The following is a 23,237-nucleotide window of genomic DNA, read 5'->3' on the forward strand; positions in this document are numbered from 1 at the left end:
CAGTTCTGCGGAAAAAGCACAGTTTCCCTGGCTGGGTAGCATAATCACTCACCACCTCCTTTGGCTTGGCGGAGGGGGCTCCACCGCCCGGGGTGGTTCTCAGGTGGGCCGCGCCACACACACTGTTCTTCCTTCTCTCCGTTCAGCCTTCTAGTCAGTTCTGATGAGAGAACACGGACACCTGGGTTACCGATGAAGGATTCACACGCTTATTATGTCTTTTGTTTGTTTGTTTTTTTGATGGCAGACTCCAAACCTGCTGTTTCTAGTTATCTTGGCCCTACCCCCCAATTTACTTTCAAATTTAATAATCTGAGAGAGGGTTTTTTCCCCTCTACCAAAAGCAGTTCTTGAGGTTTTCTTAGTGTTCAAACTCTAATGATATAGTAGAAATAATAATTTCCTGTAACAGAAGTCAAAAAGTACAAGCTGGCAGTAATGACAGGAACAGTCATCTGCAATCTTCATAAAATGGGAATGAACACTGTGATTTATAAGCAATGTGGATTTCTTTTCCATACAACTATTTGAAACTGGGAATTTTCATTCAATGTCTCTACATCCATCACTAGAGATGAAATAAAAAGCCTGCCAAAAAAGGTTCATCACTTAAAACCTCTGTTTTGACTGAACAGGCAGTTCAAAGATCTTAAGAAAATTAAGTAGATAAAGCATCTCATTTGGAAGCTGAAATTTTGAGTAGGAGACCGTAAAATACAAATATTGTTATCACATGAAGTTTTCAACACATCATGTACAAAAGATGTGCTCAACAACTGTTTTAACTTCAATTAAAAATTATAGTATTTTCTCTACCCAAGATTTTTTTTTTTTTTTGAGACAGAGCGCGCTCTGTTGCCAGGTACCAGGCTGGAGTGCAGTGGCGCGATCTCGGCTCACTGCAACCTCCACTTCCCGGGTTCAAGCAATTCTTCTGCCTCAGCCTCCTGAGTAGCTGGGACCAGAGGTGCACGCCACCACGCCCAGCTAATTTTTGTATTTTTTAGTCGAGAAGGGATTTCACCAGGGTCTCGATCTCTTGACTTCATGATCCCCCCGCCTCGGCCTCCCAAAGTGCTAGGATTACAGGCTTGAGCCACCGCACCCAGCAAGATTTTGTTTTTAGTTGAAACAAACAGCCTGTGGCTGTCAGCAGGCCCCTGGTGGGGAAGTTGCCAGTTAAATGAGGTACTTGACTATTGACCATTGGTTTTTCTTTGTATGAATTAACTTTCTAAAGCTACCTCCTTAGGTGTGTATCGTAGTGACCTATCTACTGTTATATTGAGGGTATAGACAAAGGGGTACATTTCTCTTCCTCTCTCTTTCTTTCTCTCCGTCTCTCAAGTTAACTTTGCTCGTTTCACTTTCACTTACAGACTCATAAATCCTCTTTCTGTACTCATTAACACTAACTCTATCATGAGCATTGCCCATCCACTATAATGTATTTGAAGATGTCACTCACGGGTTCTAACTGCAAGGGTTTGTTCATTTCTTTTCTTACTCTTTGAATGTTGAACATCTTGATTACGTGATGCATTCTCTGGGTCTCCTCAACTGTCCCTTCATTCTAAGGGAAACTTGCAGCTATAATATATTATTATTCAGCAGAGTAGTGACTCTGTCGTGATATATTTTCATTATTTATTCATAGAGTACAAAAATTGTCATGTACCTCATTAGAAAGGGAGGAAAATGTCCATAAAATGCTGATACAACACTATGATACAATCTCCAAGCTGTAAAGAAAGTAAGTCTATAATAATACTAGTTTTGAGTTTTAAATGTTCCATAATTTATGAATTCCTATTATAGACTCAATCTTACATAATTTCATGCACTTTTCAAGGAGCTTAGGTAAGCTATGAAAAAGAATACATAATATTTCAAGCTTGTTTAATTTGCAAGGCAAGGTTTTATATATTTAGGTATAATCATTAACTTTCCATATTAAAATTGTAATGAATATGAGTCCCAGAAAACTTTTCATAAGTGTCTTTAATAAAGCTAATATCATAAAATATTTTATAATAACATTATGGCCTCAATAACTTTTTGATATGTTTGTTAGTTAATAAAATACTTGTATTTTGACATTTATAACTAATATCACAGCAAGTCATATTAAATGAAGCTTTTAAATGGTTTTAATTTCATTTAATAAATAAAAAAACACCAAAACCTAAGGATAGTTGTACAAAAATTTGTAGAATTCTTTCTAGATCAACACAATGATTATACATTTTTTCTCCAGAATGATAGCCATTGCTATATATAGTATAGGTATGTATGTTTTCTTATATTTTTTTCATGAGAGAATTACATTTAATATATAACTTAATGAAAATTAGTTTTGTGAAAATTTTGGGTTATGGCTATAGGAGAATAATTTTTAAAACGAATCAATTGAAAAGGATTCAATATTTAAACCTCTAGATTCAGCTGTTCAGACATTTTCTTTTCTTCTCCTTTTCTCCCTCTTCTTTCTTTATTACTTGTTTGTTTGCTTTTTTTTTCTTTTGTAGCAAAATTGTTAAATTTCTCTGGCTCCCATTCAACCAAAACTAAGGAAAAAAAGCAACTTGATTTCACCACTGTAAGATAACCGCATATTTTTCTGTTTAAAACTTTTAAGATTATTTCAGCCTTCCTTTATTCCCCTTCTAAATTATTTTCTTTCTTCTGGGTGGTATCTGGATACAGGGAAAGAGGAAAGTATGTCATACCATGGCAGCTACAAGGAGCCTCTGATCCGTGTTTTCCCCTCAATTCTCATGGCCATTCACCAGGAATGGAATTGACTGAATGGAGCTTTCTGATGTGGGTTGACATCCACTACTTATGTCTGATCCCTGCCATTGCCTCTTGTTATAAAGTTCTGACATTTTGCTCCCCAGATTTCTTTAAGTTCATGGAATCTATAAGCAATTTCTTAAACTCCAAGACACATATGGGAAAACCTCGGTCTTGCCCAGGTAGCATGAGTGGAAATGGGGCCCCTGTTGCCTCTCACTACCTGAAGATACCATGCCACTGAGTCTTCTCCGTCACTGCTGGACATCACTGACATGGGTAACCCTACTGGGAAATCTCCTGCTGCAGGTCCAAAGAAGAAGTCGAAAAAACACCTATTTTCAGATTTTTTTCCAATGGATCTGAGTTTCCATTGCAATACTTCCATCCCTGAGGCACCACACAGGTTCTGAAGCACTCAGAACCTATCTAACCACAATTGAGTATCCTCTGTCTGACCCCAAACTATATTTCACCTTTTTTTTTTTTTTTTTTGGTTTTAAGGGAACCTAGCATACATTACCTGCCACATTATTCCTTGTCACAGTAGTACATTTTGCTAATCTCAATGCTCTAGGCTTCCAGTGTTGAGTATTTAAACATTTACAAAATGACTGTTCATTTATGAAAGCCACATTCTTGAAAATAAAAGCCCTGGTTTCAGAACAGTTTTCTCAAAATTAAAAGTCAACATTATGGTCTATCTTATCTGTCCCTGGTTGGACCTGCCTGGACTTAGCTGTCCACTTTAAGCATGACTGATCACCACTTTTATTGACAGAAAGAACAACCAGACCAGAAAAGTAGAACAGCCAGACCAGAAAAGTATATGAGCCCCCCCTTTTTTTTTGAGATGGAGTTTTGCTCTTGTTGCCCAGACTAGAGTGCAATGGCGCAATCTTGGCTCACCGCAACCTCCGCCTCCTGGGTTCAGGCTATTTTCCTGCCTCAGCCTCCTGAGTAGCTGGGATAAAAGGCACGTGTGACCACGCGCAGCTAATTTTGTATTTTTAGTAGAGATGGGGTTTCTCTATGTTGTTCAGGCTAGTCACAAACAGAAATTTTATGTAATCCAGATACATATAGAAAGAACATATACTTACCTACATATTAAAATATGATACATTGGCTAATCATTAAAACATCAATTTCCTATTAAAATTTTGCCAATACATTTTGGAAAAGCACATTTTCTCCCCTTAAATAATTGCTACCAGACCAAATAAAGATATTTGCTTTTCTGTTGATCAAATAAAATTATCCTTAAACCACGTAAGTAGTTGCTAGACATTTCTTTCTTGTTAGACATTTCAACTAAATTGTTCCAGATAGCTATGTTTGTTAGTACCCTGAAAAATACAACCTTCTGTGTACTGCTTTTCCATGTCTTGCATTTCTCTTCAGCTGTGAGAAATGAACTTTCTTTGACTACACGTCGTAGCTTTCGTTTTACAGTTAGACCGTGTTTACTAACAGCAGCCCCTTCTTTTTCCAATCCTAAACTTACTTATAAACTTTATAAATATTTAACTTGCTTAAATATGTGCTAGGAGAGCAGAGGTAATTCTAAGTAACATTCAGATGTAACATTCTAAGGAATTCTAAGTAACATTCAGATATTGAAAGCAAGCCAGAGGCTATGTGTACAGTAAAAACAGAAAGGAAGAAGAAAAGGATGTTGATAAGGTGAAGGTATCTTCTTGCACGCTTTGTGGTCCCTCAAACTTTGTCATGCATGCTCAAATGTTCCCTCAATCATAACTCCACCCTCTGTCTTAAACAGTATGTCTTCTACTGGGAAGATTTAGAATACTTTGATTCCAACAGCTCCTGCAAATTGTCTTCAGTGACATCTACATTGTTTAAGGTCTTCATTTAAAACAACAGCATCAGGTGAAACAAAACAACTCCAGGACTTTCCCAATGCTTTTAATTGTTGTCTATCAGCCATTAACATACAAATATTATAAAGCTGATTCCAGCCTAAAAGAAACTTGTAAAAGCATTTGAATCCTAAAAGCATATAAACATGTGTGGTCCTTGAACTTTATTATTTAAACTTCACATTATCTTAGCCTTTGACACTGAGAGATGCACCAATAGGGATACAGATACTCTTTATCCTGCTTTGAAAGAATAGTGAATTAGTTATTCCTATTATGGGAAAAAGACTAATTTGAAACCTCTTTAAATTAAGTGCTAAGGGAATGTTGTTGACATAGATTGGTATTTTAATTTTTGCCAGGAAATAAAAATAAAATTCCTTCTTTGGAATAGGAATAATTTAACCTATTTGATTTAAAAAAGGGAAAAAATATTATAGGAAAGTTGTTTATTTGTTAACATACAGTAGAATATTGCTTTCAAAATGATAATAATCTCTACAGTGATGCTGCTTGCCTTAGACCAGTAATTTTCAAACGTTTTGTACTCAGAAACTTGTTATAATCTTAAAACTTACTGAAGACATCAAAGAATTTTTAATGTGGCTATTTCTAGCTATATTTACCATAATATAAGTTGCAACAGCAATTTTCTATAAATATTTATTCTGAATTTACTAAAAATAATCATAAACCAATTACATAACATATTTAATATGTTTTATAAAGACATAGGAGCCTTCATTTTTAAAGATAATGTCTATATATCTTTATCTATTAGAAGATATCATATAGCTATACACCTATATCTATAAATATCTCCCATATATTTATAATTTTGATTACTGTCTCTCTTACATCTATATATATGATATCCATATATCTGTAGATATCTATATCTTTTTGGATACAAAAAGTTTAAAAATTACTGGTCTAGGACAAGTAACATTGCTATAGATATTATCATTTTTGAAAGCAATGTTCTACTGTATGTTAAAAAATAAACAACTTTCCTTTTTTTAAATCAAATAGGTTAAATTATTCCTATTCCAAAGAAGGGATTTTATTTTCATTTCCTGGCAAAAATTAAAATGCCAATCTATGTCAACAACACTCCCTTAGCACTTAATTTAAAGATACATACATAGATATCTTCTTTAAAAATGAAGGCTCCTATGTCTTTGTATTTTTTCGAGGATCCACTTAACATACACATGCATATAAGTAAGTGATCATACAAGCAATTTGGGGTGTCTGCAGCACAGTATATTTAAATTGGGACACTTTTTTCAAAAGTTGCTAGTTATCTGTGTCAGGAGTTTCCTGAAATGTGGGAAAATGCAGTCATATTTCTTCTTCCAATGAAAAAACTGTCAGTACATAAACAAGTACATATATGTATAATATACAAATATATAAATGAATATCTTAGATGATAAGAGATAGAGCAAAGATCTCTCTATCTTAGAATATCTGCTTTACCTTCTCTTCCTTCCGATAGAGCACCAAGCTGACTACCTGGGACCCACTATGCTTAAATGTTATTTCCCCCAGCAGAGTGAGTGGTGGTTTCACAAGTTGCTTCTTCTATTTGCTTACTCTGCGGTTGCCTGTACCTTTATAGCAATTATCACATCCTTGTATTCATTGTCCCTCTCTCTTTCTCCACCCTGCCATTTCTCTGTCAAAGGCAGGTATCATTAGTATGGACTTCATACATTTCATTGAGTTTGGGTCTGTTTTTATTTTTTTCTATTGTATTGAGATGAGTTGCCTCCTGTATTAGACTCAGACTTAAAGGACAGGATTTTTGACTCTTTCCCTTCTGCTCTCATTTGTGTTCCATTACTACTACTTCTCTCTGAATTTCCGCCAAAAGTTAATATAATAATGTAATACATTTGCTTTCTTGGCAAAGCTATTATTGATCTGTTATTAACAGACCAACAAAGGCTATAGAAGCTTAACCTGGAAAAAAATAAATGAGTCTAATTAGAATTTAAAGACTAACATTAAGAAACAAATTAATTTATGTGCATACCAGTTAAACAAATGTAATGCTTATGACAAAGAATGCTAGATGTAGAAATTCTCTAGTAGTGAATTTCTGATTCAGAAAACTTAATTAGGGAAACATTAGAGAGTGATTCAAAAAGTAATCTGATGGAAGATTAGTAAAATATAAGTGAAGAATTCAGTCACATGCATATGTGACTGGCTGTATTCTGTGGCCATACCACTAGAGGGGAACCATAGACATTCTCTCACTAACAGCTAATAATAGAATTGATTTGGAATATTTTCAAATTCCAATTAGGGTATAATTTTGATTACTGAAAACTTGTGAATGTTTTAAAATATTTATATGTATGTGTATTGAACAGAAGAATTTTCACTAACCAATATATTAAATTCCTACTTCTTTGAATCTGTTTAGATTTACATATTGTAATTCATAAAACTCATCACTATAACATTTTCTATAAATATAGATCTCCAGTTTTGATACAGCTTATGTTTCAAAGTAAATATTTTAAAATAAGAACAAAGGTATCTTTAACAAAAAGTAGATGTAGAGAAGTATGTCCATTTCTTCCTTGTGTTGTTTCCCTTGACTGTTTTTGAGTGTGCATGTGTATGTGTGTTCATGTATGCAAGAGAAAAGGACATCATAAATTTAAACCTACCATATTAATATATCAGAGTTTGAAGCACGAATCTTCCAGAATGTCATTCTTATTTGTAACTGTATGTGGATCAATGAGAAGCTTTTGCCTACTCAGTGCAATAATGCAATCTTAGACCAAGACTGTGGGGACTTATTTAATAAATAATGCTATAGCTAGTGTATTATCAGTTTAATAATTAACTAAGCTTTTATAGTCAGACCATCTAACTTTCATACAGAACACTAGGCACCATCCAAAATAATATGACCACAATCTTCAGAACTATTTTGAATTAAATAATTTAATGTTTCTCCTTGATTTTGAAAGAAAATTAAAATATTCTCCATATTAAAGTAATTTGAGTTTGTGACTTTTCTGAAACCTGATGACATTCCAGAATATTCTTAATCATATTAAACATAGTAATACATGCTTGTGAAATGTTACAGAATTAGTTAAAATTTCAAAAAATTAAAAGTTATATATTATAATTTCTATTTAATATTTTATTCAGGCTTTTAATTGGTTTGTGTTCCTTAAGGATATTTTATTATTTTTAAAATTGTTATACAGTAAAATTGACTTTTTTGGCATAAAGATTTTGAATAGATTTGTGCAACCATCACCAAAATAATTTTTCTACTAGCACCTATATATATTATGTTATATAGTCTATTATGGTCATACCCTATTCCTAAACCTAAATTCTGACAACCATTCATCTGTCTTCCATCACTATTGATATTTTTCTTTTTGATAATGTCATACAAATGGAATAATATGCACTATGACCTTTGAGACTGACTTTTTTTACTCAATATAATGTCTTTAAAATATAACTAAGTCATTGCATTCATCAGTAATCCATTCATTTGTACTGCTGACTAGTACTCCATTTTGATATAGAACACTTTGTTTTTTCATTAACTAATTGAAGTGCACTTGGGTTGTTTCCAGTATCACAATTATGAATAAAGCCACAATAAACACTCACATAAAACAGTAGGATTTTTTTGTCTTACTTTTTTAGTAGTTTGATGTTTCTCATCTATTCAATTATGATATGTCTGAGTATAGATTTCTATGGGTTTATTTTATTTGAGGGTCACTGAGCTTCTTTTATCTTTTATCTTTTATCTTTTTTTAATTTATTTACTTTTTTCTTTTTTGTTAAGACTGACTGATTTTTACTGATCTATAATCAAGTTAACTGACTTGGAAGAAACAGTTTAGCCTGAAAGGCTTTGCAGTGGTATTTGAATCTGCCAGCATGTCCATCAGCCAGTGGCCAGTCTGGGAACCAGGCTATGGTCTACCTGTTGGTTCCATTCTCCATGTCTTTGATATCTTATTATCAATTAGATACATGCTTTGAGATTAGTGCCTGAGTATTGTAAATTCTTCATAGGATCTTTTGCCTTAGCTTCTCCCTCTCTGTGTCCTCTGTGGCACTTGTTACTCAGGGGCTCCCCATATTCTTTTTTCAGCCAAAAAGCCAGGGTTTAGTTTACTTTATTTTATTATACATTTCTTTAATTGTATCTTCTTCTTTTTTTTTTTTTTCTTTTTTTTTCTGGAGTCTCTCTCTGTCACCAAGCTAGAGTTCAGTGGTGTCTCTGCCTCCCAGGTTCAAGCCATTCTCCAGCTTCCACCTCCAGAGTAGCTGGAACTACAGGCAAGTGCCACCACACTCAGCTAATTTTTGTATTTTTAGTAGAGGCAGGGTTTCACCACATTGGCCTGGATGATCTCAATCTCTTGACCTCGTAATCTGCCCGCCTTGGCCTCCCAAAGTGCTGGGATTACAGAGTAAGCCACCATGTCCAGCTGATTGTGCCCTCTTTTGTGGGCAAGTAGCAGGAGGACAAAAAGAAGAAAGAACAAAAAGGAACAGCATTTAATATACCTGGGAGAAAGATCCCTTACCCTAAGAATTTAGCTCCTATGGGCCATAGGATTGCTTAGCGGCTAGGAAGCAATCAAAAAATAATAACAAAAATAACTTTTAAAATTATTTTAAAAATCAGAAAGAGAAAGAGAAGAAAATGGAACATTCATGTACTCTCTCTGGGCATTAAGAATTTAATTCTTTCTCCTCAATTAGAAGTAGAGGGCTGTTCCCAAAATTTCTTCTGTGTGTGCTCAAAACCTCCTTCCAGGTTCCTGGGTCGATTGCATTCAGGCTGAGGATAGCAGAAGGGAAGCAAATGGTAAACTCACTGTGAATTTGTTGAAACTTTGCATTTGAGTCTTGTCCAATTCATCTGTTTCTGTTTACTTCTGAGGTTTCTCAAATAGCTGCTTTAGCCATTCTGTCTAGATTTTATAATTGAGTTTGGTAGACAGAGAGAAATGTGAATACTAAATCTCACACATAACTAAAACTATTTTTAATGTACTATTTAAAATTATATGATTAAGATACATACCTATTAACAAAATTAATATATTCATACCAGAGGATGTCAGATAGTAACATGATATTTTGTTAATGACTGTCAAAATTCCTCTTCAAGATGACAGTGGTATTAAAACAAGGTGTTAATGTTGAAAAGTGTTTTGGATGTATATATATATTTTAAAATTATGTATCTATGCATATATATACAGATATGTATCTGTATATATATACACATATATGTATCTGTATATATATATACATATATATGTACACACACATACACACACATACACAAATGCAAACCTTTTTATAGGAACGAATGAAAATCTATGACATTTAATATGCTGCATTGTTGAATGTAACTTTTGCCGTCATATGAAACAAGTAAAGTAATGAAAATAAAGATGTTTCTTAAAATTGCAAGAATTAACAATTCTCTATACAATTGTTTATACACGCATTGGGAAAACAGAAAATGTTTTGAAAATATTTTCCATTTTTTAAATGTAAAAGGAATTGCAAAAATACTGACAGTTATTGCTATTTTGATATGGTTTCAGATATAACAGAACAAATTATCTCTCTTTAATTTTTGAAGAGTGAATGTATGTAATTTAACAGCAGACAGCAATGTGTGCAATCTGTTAGATTTTGGTCATTTATTTCTGTCAAACTATCACTAGTTACTCACTATTTATATGGAAGATGATTATCATTTAGATCTCTTTTCCTAAATAAATCATATTCTGTTACAATTAAATGATAAAATACCCTTTTATAAATTTTTTAGGGTGAATCATTTTTAATATGCTTCATTTACATTATATTTTGAGACATACTACCACCACAAATTAGAGATGAATGAAAATGATAATGATGAGAATAACCAGTATATACTAAAGTAGAAGCAGCACTTAGATTTTCAAAATTAGTGGCATTCGGTGTCTTTTTAAACAGATGTCTGTAAATATCATAAATATTGAAAAAGTCACCTTGCCTTTCTCATTTCTTTTATGGATTATTAAAATAAGCTTAATAAATCTACTGTAAAAAGATAACAGAAAAAAAAAACTTTAATCCCTTTTGTTTCTGCTCAAGAGACCGTAATGAACATTACACAAGATAATACAATTCTAATCCTTCTGCAAAAATGTTCATTCTTATAAGATGCTAGATTCTCTCCAGCTTTATCAATGTTATCCTACATCACATATCCTGTAAATTAATTGTTGTTCATGATTAATTTTAGAAAAGTATTTAAAAATTCAGATGGCTGTTCTGTGGAATCAAAACGTGGTCAACCTTCTCTTCCATTTTTAGCTGTTTTTATTCCAAAGGTAACATCTATAACATTCCCATTCCCCCAGATGTTTCTGGGGCTGTAAAATTTGTAAATCTTTTTATGATGATTTTCCTCAGCCTATCAGTCAAAGTTTCAAGACAAGAAACACAAAACATCGTAGGCATGTTCAATATCAAGGTAATGGAGGGGATTAAGTGCTTAGGGAATTTCTGGAAACACTGAAGGAGTGAAAGTCAAGGGGGGCTGCCAGCATGGCTGATATGAAGGACACATAGAAGTCTGGAGGTAGGAAGCTGTTGCTGCTGCCACTGACTGCTGCCACCTCCTTTCCTATGGCCACTGTTCCTGTGGGCATGCAAAGGAAAATGAAAAGCATAGACATATTCTTTTAATTTGCTTCTGAGACAGGATCTCACTCTGTTACCCCGGTTGGAGTGCAGTGGCACAATCACAGCTCACTGCAGCCTCAACGTCTTAGGTCCAGGTGATCCTCCCACCTCAGCATCTGGAGTAACTGACACCACAGGTGCACTCCAGCAAGTCCAGCTAACTTTTGTCTTTTTTGTACAGACGGTGGTTTCACTATGTTCCCTAGACTGATCTTAAATTTTTGGGCTCAAGCGATCTGCCTGCCTTGGCCTCTCAAAGTGTCAGGATTATAGGCGTGAACCACTGCACCTAACCAGAAATATTAAATCTGGAAGCTAAAACGGCTTCTAAACACTCCAGCTTCTTGAGATCACTTGCTAGCCAAAAGTGCAGCAGGAAAAATCTGGTTCCAAATCTGGAAAAAGACACTAAGATATTATCTTTCTGCAATGTATCCTTACTAAACATTATTTAAGACTTCATTCATTGAAACTAAATTGCATTGCATTCTAGAACCCTAGCTGTAATCTAGAAAATAGAAAGTCGAATTTTCTATTCCTAGTTTTATGGGAGAGGACAGAGGAGACAGAAATTGATGTAAAATATAAATCATCATATCTAACATACATGGGATATGTATTTATATTAATATCAAATATTTATGTCTTTCAGGTAAGTAGAGAGAAATAAACTATTCAAGCAGGAAAATACTTATGGATTTACAAGAATGTTCTTAAATGAAGTTACTAATTGCATAAAGTTATCAGAATTGGGGTAGTGAGAATTTTTTGAATTGTAATTCAAGGTTCAAAATATATTTTCAAGCTGTTGAGAATTAATAAGCAATCCAAAGAACAAGAGATGAAGGGAAAAGGAACATTATGGCACTCTTTTCATCAACCAAGCTGAATTGTTTAAATTTTATTTTTATGCTGTTGCTCATAATTGTTTGAAGCACTAAGCTTAAAAAACTACTGTTAAAGAAAAGATTTATTCAATTGAATTCACTAATGTAAATACAGCTGATACAGTATAATATAATAGATGTGAGAAATATTAACTGTTGTACATATATGGTTATGATATAGCTAAATAGGACAAAACATGACTTTTGAGGTTTTAAGCCAAGTGATGGTAGTACATTAACCTATAACTTCACTGTATCTGAACTGCTTGAAAAGTTCTTTATTTTTTAAATCTTAATGTAGAAGTGCATTATTAATTTAGACAAATATAATTCATGTTTCATATAAAGTAAATTTCTGCTAATCATTTTGAGATACATTTTTTAATTTGACAATCACAAGTACCTTGTGAAGCAGTTAAACAGCAATTATTGGTTCATTTTATATAAGACTCAGAGAAGTTTTAAGATTTGTCTAAGCTCACATAGGATGAAAATTTAGGTTTGTTGTCCATTGCAACTTTCATAAGACTCTATCATAAATTCAGTAAGATACTGACTTTCTAGAATGCATCCTTAATAAACATTATTTAAGTTCAATGTATTGAGTGATTTACGTTGGTTCTAACTTCCAGTGCAAAAAGTCTTAATAGATTGTTTATTATAAACCAAGCATCTAGGTTAGACTTGAATCATATGCTTTATTTATGTATGCACCAAATATTATCAATTAAATATCATCAAAATACTTTGTAGCATTTATATATATATATATATATGTATTTATGTGTTTTGCATGTGGCATAAAATAAATATCACAATACACATGCATATACATGGAATTCACACACACTGCATACACACATACACACACACCCCTCACAAAAGGATTTCAAAATGATTCCTCTGAGAAAAAGATGTTTGAGTATCTGCAAAAAACAGTAGAGGTTATGCAGGAAGGGCATGGTTTTGAGGGGTGATATTCACCTAATAGACTAGAGTGAAAGAAAAAGAAAACAGGTGAGAACAGAAGTGAGACACATAATAAAAGGAAGGACAATTGTTATGTAGTAAACTGCAAGTCTCTTGCTATTTCTCTTTGTGCCTTTAGAGTGGCATGAAGTGACAAGGCTTTTGAATGGCTTAGACCAAAACGGGATTTAGATGTATGTGAAAACATTGGACGACTACAGAAAGAGAAGGGGCTGAGAAAGCTAATGGAATCAAAAGAGATGAGATGAAGTCACAGTTTTCTTTCATTAAACTGCCTGGGAAAGGAGATTTTGTTTTCTCAGATGGTGTATGCTCTACTTTTGATCTTTTGTCACTGTATTACCTCTTTGTGAAGCATTTTGTTTAGCAGTGTATACATTTATATATACCACAGTGGGAGTAATATTTGAATGAAGTATTTTTTTCTAGACTATTTCAACAGTCTCGTTAAAAGGAAGAGAAGACACAGCAATGAGAGAGAAAGAGAAATAATCCATCCATTTAACTACTTTTTTTTCTTCTAATCCTTCTTGCATTATCTTGAGGTAAAAGGTGATTAAGTTCTACTGATTATTTTCTAACTGGATTCTTTGAAAAAATATTAACTACCTTAAGTTGACCCTGTGAGGACATATATTATATATGTTTTTCTTGTTCTTTTTTATTTTACATAGCTGGTTTTAAGGACTGAACCACTGATTATACTTACATTTAACCTGCTAATGTCTGTACAACTCAGTGATACCTGAATTAACAAAATTAGTTGTGTAAATAGTAAAGTATTTTTCTTTTGTTACTACTGAATAGCAGATTGTTTTCATAAAATTGACCATTCATGTATTACTTTAGAATAATCATATGAGAATTCGTGCCATAAACCTCTGCAGCTACAGTTCACTTTGTTCCTGAAGTGTTATAAGTTTAATTGTGCTTTGATTATTCCACTCATTTTAAAAATACTTACTCTGTACATGTCACTTTTCTCCTATTAGTTTTGTTTATTTGCCTTGTACATGAGCATAGTATTATGTATCATGCTTTCAGCTCTTTTCAGCATTCTGCTAGTGGGTTTTAGATGTGGTAGTCACTTTGTATTTCATACACTATGACATTTTGTTGTGCATTAATCTGAGAGTGATTATTATAATCAACACAACTATATGAATGCCGCTAACTCATCCAAAATATACTATGAAGGGTTATTTCCTTGTTCTTTATGTATGTATATTCATGGAAATGACTGCCAACAAAAGAAACAGGTTTTATAAGAATAATCCCGGAGTAAAGTAGGCAGTGTAATGTGGGCACAAGGATAGGAGTCAAAGTCAGAGTAACAAATAGAATCCAGAAACAGACCTACATATATATGGGCACTGGATTTAAGACAAAGGCATCATTGTAATAAAGTGTAATTGTATCTATTGGATATAAGATAAAAACAAATTTTTTTTTTTTATGGCATTTTAGGTTTTGGGATACATGTGAAAAACATGCAAGGTTGTTGCATAGGTGCATACGTGGCAGTATGATTTGCTGCCTCCCTCTCCTTCACCTATATCTGGCATTTCTCCCCATGCTATCCCTCCCCAACTCCCCACACCCCCGCTGTCCCCCCCTCCCCCACAACAGACCCCTGTGTATAGTGCTCCCCTCCCTGTGTCCATGTGTTCTCCTTGTTCAACACCCACCTATGAGTGAGAACATGTGGTGTTTGATTTTGTGTTCTTGTGTCAGTTTGCTGAGAATGATGGTTTCCGGGTTCATCCATGTCCCTACAAAGGATGTGAACTCCTCCTTTTTAATGGCTGCATAATATTCCATGGTGTATATGTGCCACATTTTTCCTGTCCAGTCTATCATCGATGGGCATTTGGGCTGGTTCCAGGTCTTTGCTATTGCAAACTGTGCTGCAATGAACATTCGTGTGCATGTGTCCTTATAGTAGAACGATTTATAATCCTTTGGATATATGCCCAGTAATGGGATTGCTGGGTCAAATGGAATTTCTATTTCTAGGTCCTTGAGGAATCGCCACACTGTTTTCCACAGTGGTTGAACTAATTTACACTCCCACCAACAGTGTAAAAGTATTCCTATTTCTCCACATCCTCTCCAGCATCTGTTTTCTCCAGATTTTTTAATGATCGCCACTCTAACTGGTGTGAGATGGTATCTCAAAGTAGTTTTGATTTGCATTTCTCTAATGACCAGTGATGATGAGCACTTTTTCATATGTTTGTTGGCCTCATGTATGTCTTCTTTTGTAAAGTATCTGTTCATATCCTTCGCCCATTTTTGAATGGGCTTGTTTGTTTTTTTCTTGTAAATCTTTTTTAGCTCATTGTAAATTCTGGATATCAGCCCTTTGTCAGATGGGTAGGCTACAAAAATTTTTTCCCATTCTGTTGGTTGCCGATTCACTCTATTGACTGTTTCTTTTGCCGTGCAGAAGCTATGGAGTTTGATTAGGTCCCATTTGTCTATTTTGGCTTTTGTTGCCAATGCTTTTGATGTTTTGGTCATAAAGTCCTTGCCTACACCTATGTCCTGAATGGTTTTGCCTAGGTTTCCTTCTAGTGTTTTTATGGTGTTACGTCTTATGTTTAAGTCTTTAATCTATCTGGAGTCAATTTTAGTGTAAGGTGTCAGGAAGGGGTCCAGTTTCTACTTTCTGCATATGGCTAGCCAGTTTTCCCAACACCACTTATTGAACAGGGAATCCTTTCCCCATTGCTTGTTTTTTTCAGGTTTGTCAAAGATCAGGTGGTTGTAGATATGCTGTGTCACCTCCGATGCCTCTGTTCTGTTCCATTGGTCTATATCTCTGTTTTGGTATCAGTACCATGCTGTTTTGATTACTGTAGCCTTGTAGTAGAGTTTGATGTCCGGTAGTGTGATGCCTCCTGCTTTGTTGTTTTTGCTTAGAATTGACTTGGCTATGCGGGCTCTCTTTTGGTTCCATACGAAGTTTAAGGTGGTTTTTTCCAGTTCTGTGAGGAAGGTCATTGGTAGCTTGATGGGGATAGCGTTGAATCTGTAAATTACCTTGGGCAGTATGGCTATTTTCATGATATTAATTCTTCCTAACCATGAACATGGAATGTTTCTCCATCTGTTTGTGTCCTCTCTTATTTCGTTGAGCAGTGATTTGTAGTTCTCCTTGAAGAGGTCCTTTATGTTCCTTGTTAGTTGTATTCCTAGGTATTTTATTCTCTTTGTAGTAATTGTGAATGGCAGTTCGTTCTTGATTTGGCTCTCTTTAAGTCTGTTATTGGTGTATAGGAATGCTTGTGATTTTTGCACATTGATTTTGTATCCTGAGACTTTGCTGAAGTTGCTTATCAGTTTCAGAAGATTTTGGGCTGAGGTGATAGGGTCTTCTAGATATACAATCATGTCGTCTGCAAATAGAGACAATTTGACTTCCTCCTTTCCTAATCGAATACCCTTTATTTCTTTTTCTTGCCTGATTGCTCTGGCTAGAACTTTCAGTACTATATTGAATAGGAGTGGTGAGAGAGGGCATCCTTGTCTAGTGCCAGATTTCAAAGGGAATGCTTCCAGTTTTTGCCCATTCAGTATGATATTGGCTGTCGGTTTGTCATAAATAGCTTTTATTATTTTGAGATACGTTCCGTTGATACCTAGTTTATTGAGAGTAAAAACAAATATTTAATTCTATGTCATACAGTAAATATCAGACAGATTATAAATATCAAATAAAAGTAAAGATTGACACAAAAATACCTTTAAAAGAAAATAGAACATCTTTATTTTGGAAAAATCAATAATTTATTAAAAGGTCACTGAAATTGCTAACCATAAAAGAGTTAAATAACTCTATAGACAAAATGTATAATCAAAAGATTACATTAAAGGAACAAAAAAATCAAGATTCAAAGTCAGATAAAATATTACCAGTCCTTATATACAAAAATATTTTTATCTGGAATATATACAGCACACCTCAAAATCAATAAGAAGATGATAGACTAGCAAAGAGAAAAACTGACAAATGTATTTCTTCAAAGAGAATAACCAAATGGCTGATAAAAACATGAAAAGTTACTGTTAGTCTGCATGAAAATGTAAATTGATTCCACTAAGCAACTATTATAATTTTTTTAAGTGAAAAATGTTGGCCAGGATAGAAGACAACTATTCCTCTTATTCATTTCTGATATGGTCATAATTTGGTATAACCACTGGGAAACCATTCAATGTATTACTTACACTGGTATGCTAAGAATCCCATTTCAATGTTTATCTTCAGAAGAAATGTATACACATTTTTACCAAAAGATATTGACCAGTCTACTCTTGCCCATGAGAATTACTCTCAATAGCTCCAAAGTGAACATTACCAAGATGTCATTTGACTAAAAAGAGATACATAAAAATAAATTATTGTATATGCACATATTGGAATAATATATAGAAATGAGAATGAACAGATTACCATGAGTTAATATGGACAAATCCAATAAGCATTCTACTGATAGAAGGAAGTCAGGTGCACAATAGTTCATCTAAGACATGTTACATCCATTTGATTAACATTCAGTAATACAATATGGTGTTGGAAGGTAGGGATTGCATTTGGGTAGGGAGCACTAGTGACTGGAGAAATGTACCAGACGGACTCCAGGGTTTTGGTAATATCCTGTTTCTTATCCAGATGCTGGTTACATGACTATTTAATTTATGGAATTGTTTAACTCTCTACACTTATACATTAATAAAAATTTTTTAATAAAGGTACATTTGAATGACTTGTAGTGAAAATTCACTCTCCAGTTGACGGCAGCTCTTTGCTCTTTTTCCTCTGTATCATCTAATTTCTGTCAGCTTTACAGGTTTATGGTAGTAGCCAGGCCGCTGATGTTATAGAATTTCTAGCCTGCACTAGAATCTACAATGTGTATAAACTGCTTCTGTCTCCCAAAGTAATTCCCATTGAATTGAATTCTTCTTTTTTTTTTTTTTTTTTAATGAGGCGGAGTTGCCAGGATGGAGTCAGCTTCTGAACCACTTTTTTCCATGGTTGTCAAAACAAGTCTGTGGTACTTGTCTTTAAAACTCTCTACAGAATTACAAAGTATTAATGATACAAAGCATTAATGAATTCTTATAGAGGGCAATAGATTTTCAAAATATTGAAAAGTTAAACATTTTTTCTACCTACATGTTAAAATGTTGTGTATGTATATGTATTATGATTTGTAATTTCTGTTCTCTTAATCTAACATAAACAGGTTATGAAAGCTGATCAGAACTTTTTTTTTTTTTTGAGTTAGAGTCTCACTCTGTCACCCAGATTGGAGTACAATGGTCTGATCTCAGCTCGCTGGAACCTCCACCTCCCAAGGTTAAGCAATTCTCCTGCCTCAGCCTACTGAGTAACTGGGATTACAGGCACCCACCACCACACTCAGCTAATTTTTGTATTTTTAGTAGAGAGGGGGTTTCACCATATTGGCCAGGCTGGTCTCAAACTTCTGACCTTGTGATCTGCCCACCATGGCCTCCCAAAGTGCTAGGATTATAGGCCTGAGCCACCGCACCTGGCCCGATATGAGAATTTATATAACATTCTGGTACTAATACATTTCTAAGTACTGTCCATTCATTTTTTTGCAGATCTTGATAGTTTACACTCGTAACTTTTAATTAAATAAAGAAATGTGTCTTCTTGCTGTCCTTTAAAAAGTGACTGCTTCTTTTATTGCATGCTAAGTATTTGTGGTTTAATGGAGATGGGACCTGTATTTTATTTCCCTACAAGCTGGTAACTATTGTAAATATTCTTCATATTCTTTAGGTTGCTTTTAAATCATATGCCCCTTAATGTCAGCAAGCATGTGAGTAAAAAAAGGTTGACATCCAATTAACACAGGCTTTTACAAGTTTAATGAGCAGTGATAAATTTGAATTCCTTCTTTGGCACTTTTAAAGAAAGCGTAATAACAAGTGGAATGAACTAGAGGGAATGTTGCTCTATTGATTCATCATAAATTCTCCCTAAATTATTTGTTTTGAGATAGGAGAAATCTGCTTTGTAATAAAAGCCATAGGTTATTTAAACATTTCTGTCTGCTGTAAAGCCAAATAACAAACTACAAATCCATATACTATGTAAGAAAATCATAGGGTCTAAACTTAAGCTTGCTATTTGATTTTATTTTTAGGCATTCAATTTTTTTGATTTGTGTTCATTATTTCACTGCCAGTATGCAGAATGTTCTATGTTGTCAAGGTAACATCAGAGATTTTTTTAATGCAACATTAAAGTTTTAATTAGCAAGTAAAACTTTTGCATACGAATTGGCCATCTCAATATCTATTTCTATTAAAAATGTCTTTGTAAATGATAACATAAAAACACTTTTGCTGCTATGGACTGATATAAATTATTGAAAGTAATTCCAATATAACAATAACTAATTCAGCTTTTATGTGAAAATGTAACGTTTTGAAATGATAATAACCAATCACACTCATTTCATATACAGTTGACTGAAAGTCACCTAATATTTGATTATAGCAAGAATGTTTTCATAATTGAGTATTATCATTTTATCAGAGAGCTGTTTAACAATTGAGTTTTAGTCATTTTTATTATCGATTCCATTTAAAAAATATATCTTGCATATATATATTGCAGGAAAAAATTGTTCCCTGACTTTTAGTCGAGTTTTGCTGAGATATAATAGACAATTAAAGATGTTTATCATGTACAAGTGGTGTTTTATATGTGTATACATACACACACACATATATGACCACCTTGTGAAATGACTATCATGAACCAGCTAATTTGTGGATGACATTGATGAATAGACTTATCTACCACCTCACATAGTAATCTTTTGTGTGTGTATTGTAAGAACATTAAGATCCACAATCTTAACACATTTTACTTAATTATAGTCACTATGCTGCATACTAGATTCCCAGAACTTATTCATCTTACAAATGAAAGTATGTACCCTTTGACCAATATCTCCTCAGTTCCCCCAGCTCACAACCTGTGATTACCACCATTTTATTCTCTGCTTCTGAGCTCAACTTTGTAGATGCCACATATAAATGAGGTCACATGGCATTTGTCCTTCTTTGTCTGACTCAGTTCATCAGCCATAAGCATCACCCCTGTTGTTGCAAATGGCAGGACTTTCTTTTTTGTATGGATGAATAATATTACATGATCACAATTTCTGTTTAAAAACGCAGAGAGAAAATTCCTGAACTTTGACACTTCTATTAAAGTTCACATTTTCTCACTTTTGAGAAGGGAAAGATTATGCTGCATGTCTAACAAGGCAAATCTACTTCTAAGCTTTCTATAAAATGATAGTCTAACTTATTTTCAAGAATGCTAGCAGCAAAGATAACATATTCTCATATAAACCTACTCCATATTTACTGAGCATCATAAAAGCTAGTTTTATGAATAAGGTGCTGTGTGATGTTTCACCCAGAGCGGACTTGTTTCAAATGCAGACATTTCACTTATAGACATTTGGGAGCAACCAGAGTCTAGCTAAATTGAGTATGAATTATGTCTTGTTCATCATTACCTACGTAATTGCCTCAAATGAGGTTGATGACCATTAAATGTTTTAGTAAATGAAAGAAAATCTTTGACTCCTATCTCATATATAGGCAAAATCTATTATATCAGGATTATAACCCTGAGTGAGAAAATAAAACAATAGAATTAAAAACAGAATAAAAAATAGAAATTATCATAGTGACCCTAGAATAGGCAAAACCCAAAATCTCAAAGGATACAAAAAGAACTGTAACTAAAAGATAAATAATTAATAAAGTAGATTTCATTAAGAATATCTGTTCTCAGGTAAAACACACTGAGTAAAGGGAGAAATCTCTCTAGATAGAAAGATAGAGTCAATCAATATAGAGTGGATAGATACAGATAGGAATAGGTTTATCAAGCACTAATTTCTCATATGCAGAATTTAAAAAGACTGCCTACAAATCATCATACAAAAGAGAAGCACTCCAATTTAAAATTGGCAAAATACATCCTAAGCATGCGGCAGCGATGATAAGTTGACAGCTGTCCGTTGGTGGGGATCTCAGCACCATTAGCTAGGTTTCTCCTGTGAAACATAAGCAATTTCACCGAACGTAATATCCCATCAGTTCACTCTATGACAGCAATGAAGTGGAACAAAAACAAGCTTCTCCATAATCATATCCGAGCACAGAGAGAAACAATAAAGCAATGCAAACCACGAAAACTAAAATATACTCTCCTCTGTCAGCTACCACGAATCCCTGTTGATAGTTTACCAATTAGAGGTTTAGCCACACTCCACTGTTCCCATGTCCTGCGTAAAAATTTTCAGCAGACCAGACCGCTAAGTTGCTCGTGCTTTCTGATAATATCTAATTCAGGGAAAACCCGATTTCCTTAAATACGAACTCAGGTCCAAGCCCTATGGTAAACCTCTCCTCAAACTCTTTGATTTGGAAGCGTCAGCCAGACGCGGTGGCTCACGCCTGTAATCCCAGTACTTTCAGAGGCCGAGGTAGGTGAATCACGAGGTCAAGAGATCGAGACCATCCTGACCAACATTGTGAAACCCTGTCTCTACTAAAATACAAAAATTAGCCTGGCGTGGTGGCGCGTGCCTGAAATCTCAGCTACTCAGGAGGGTGAGGCTGGAGAATCGCTTGAACCCAGGAGTCAGAAGTTGCGGTGAGCTGAGATGGTGCCACTGCACTCCAACCTGGCGACAGAGCAAGACTCTGTCTCAAAAAAAAAAAAAAAAAAAAAAAAAAAAAGAAGCCTCATGATTTCCCATGATGTTTGCCTTACTACAGCAAGTAAAAAACTCACATCTGACTAATGACAGATGTGCACCTGGCGATCTGCAGCTGGTGGGCATTAGCAGGTAGTTCATAAAGAGTAAACATATGACAATAGCGTAGGAATGCATACTAAATCACATTATTTTGCAAGGAAATTAAAATACAGCTAGAATGAGAGAACCTAAAATGTAAAAGCTTGACAATATCAAATGCTGGAAGGAAGGTAGAGTAACTGGAAATCTTTCACATTATTGATGTAAATGAAACTTTGCATTTTAATAGTATTTTGAGGTAATTAACACAATAAACCACACACATATAAGTGTGTATGGCTTGATATATTTTGACAATGCACACAACTGTGAAATCATCAACAAATTCAAGGAAATTAAGATATCCATAGGCTTTTTTTGGTCATTCCTCTCTTCCTCTCCTCTCTGCTCCTCATACACCAATGACTGTTATTTTATAATACAATACATTTGTTGGAATTTCCTATGTTATATAAATGGAATTATACAGTATGCACAAATTTTGTTCCAGTTTCTTTCAGTCAGTATAATTATTTGGACATCAATCAATATTGTGTGTTTATTAATAGCCCATCATTTTTCATTGCTGCATAATATGCCATGGTATGCATACACAAGAGTTTGTTTTTCCATTCACCTACTCATTGGAATTTAGTTTGTTTCCAAGTTTTGGCTATTGCAAATTGTTATTTACATTCATGTAAATGTCTTCATGGACATCTGCTTTCATTTATCTACTTAAGAATGGAATGGCTGGATCATATGGTAGATGTATAATTAAGTTTTAAGAATCTTCCAAAATGTTTTTCAAAGTTATCTACCAATTTTCATTTTCAGCAGCAGTGCATCTGAGTTTCAATTGCTCTACATCCTTGCTAATATTTGCTGTCATTATTTAATTTTAGCCATTCTAACAGATGTATAGTGCTATCGTTATGTTATTTAAATTACATTTTTTAAATAAATGATGTTGACATATCTTTTGTGTTTATGTAACTTCCATATATCTTCTTTCATGAACTGTCTATTGAAAACTAGCAATAGCC

The sequence above is a fragment of the Aotus nancymaae genome, unplaced genomic scaffold (assembly GCF_030222135.1).
Source record: "Aotus nancymaae isolate 86718 unplaced genomic scaffold, 86718_ANA_hifiasm-v0.15.2.pri h1tg000115l, whole genome shotgun sequence".
Taxonomy (NCBI): Eukaryota; Metazoa; Chordata; class Mammalia; order Primates; family Aotidae; genus Aotus; species Aotus nancymaae.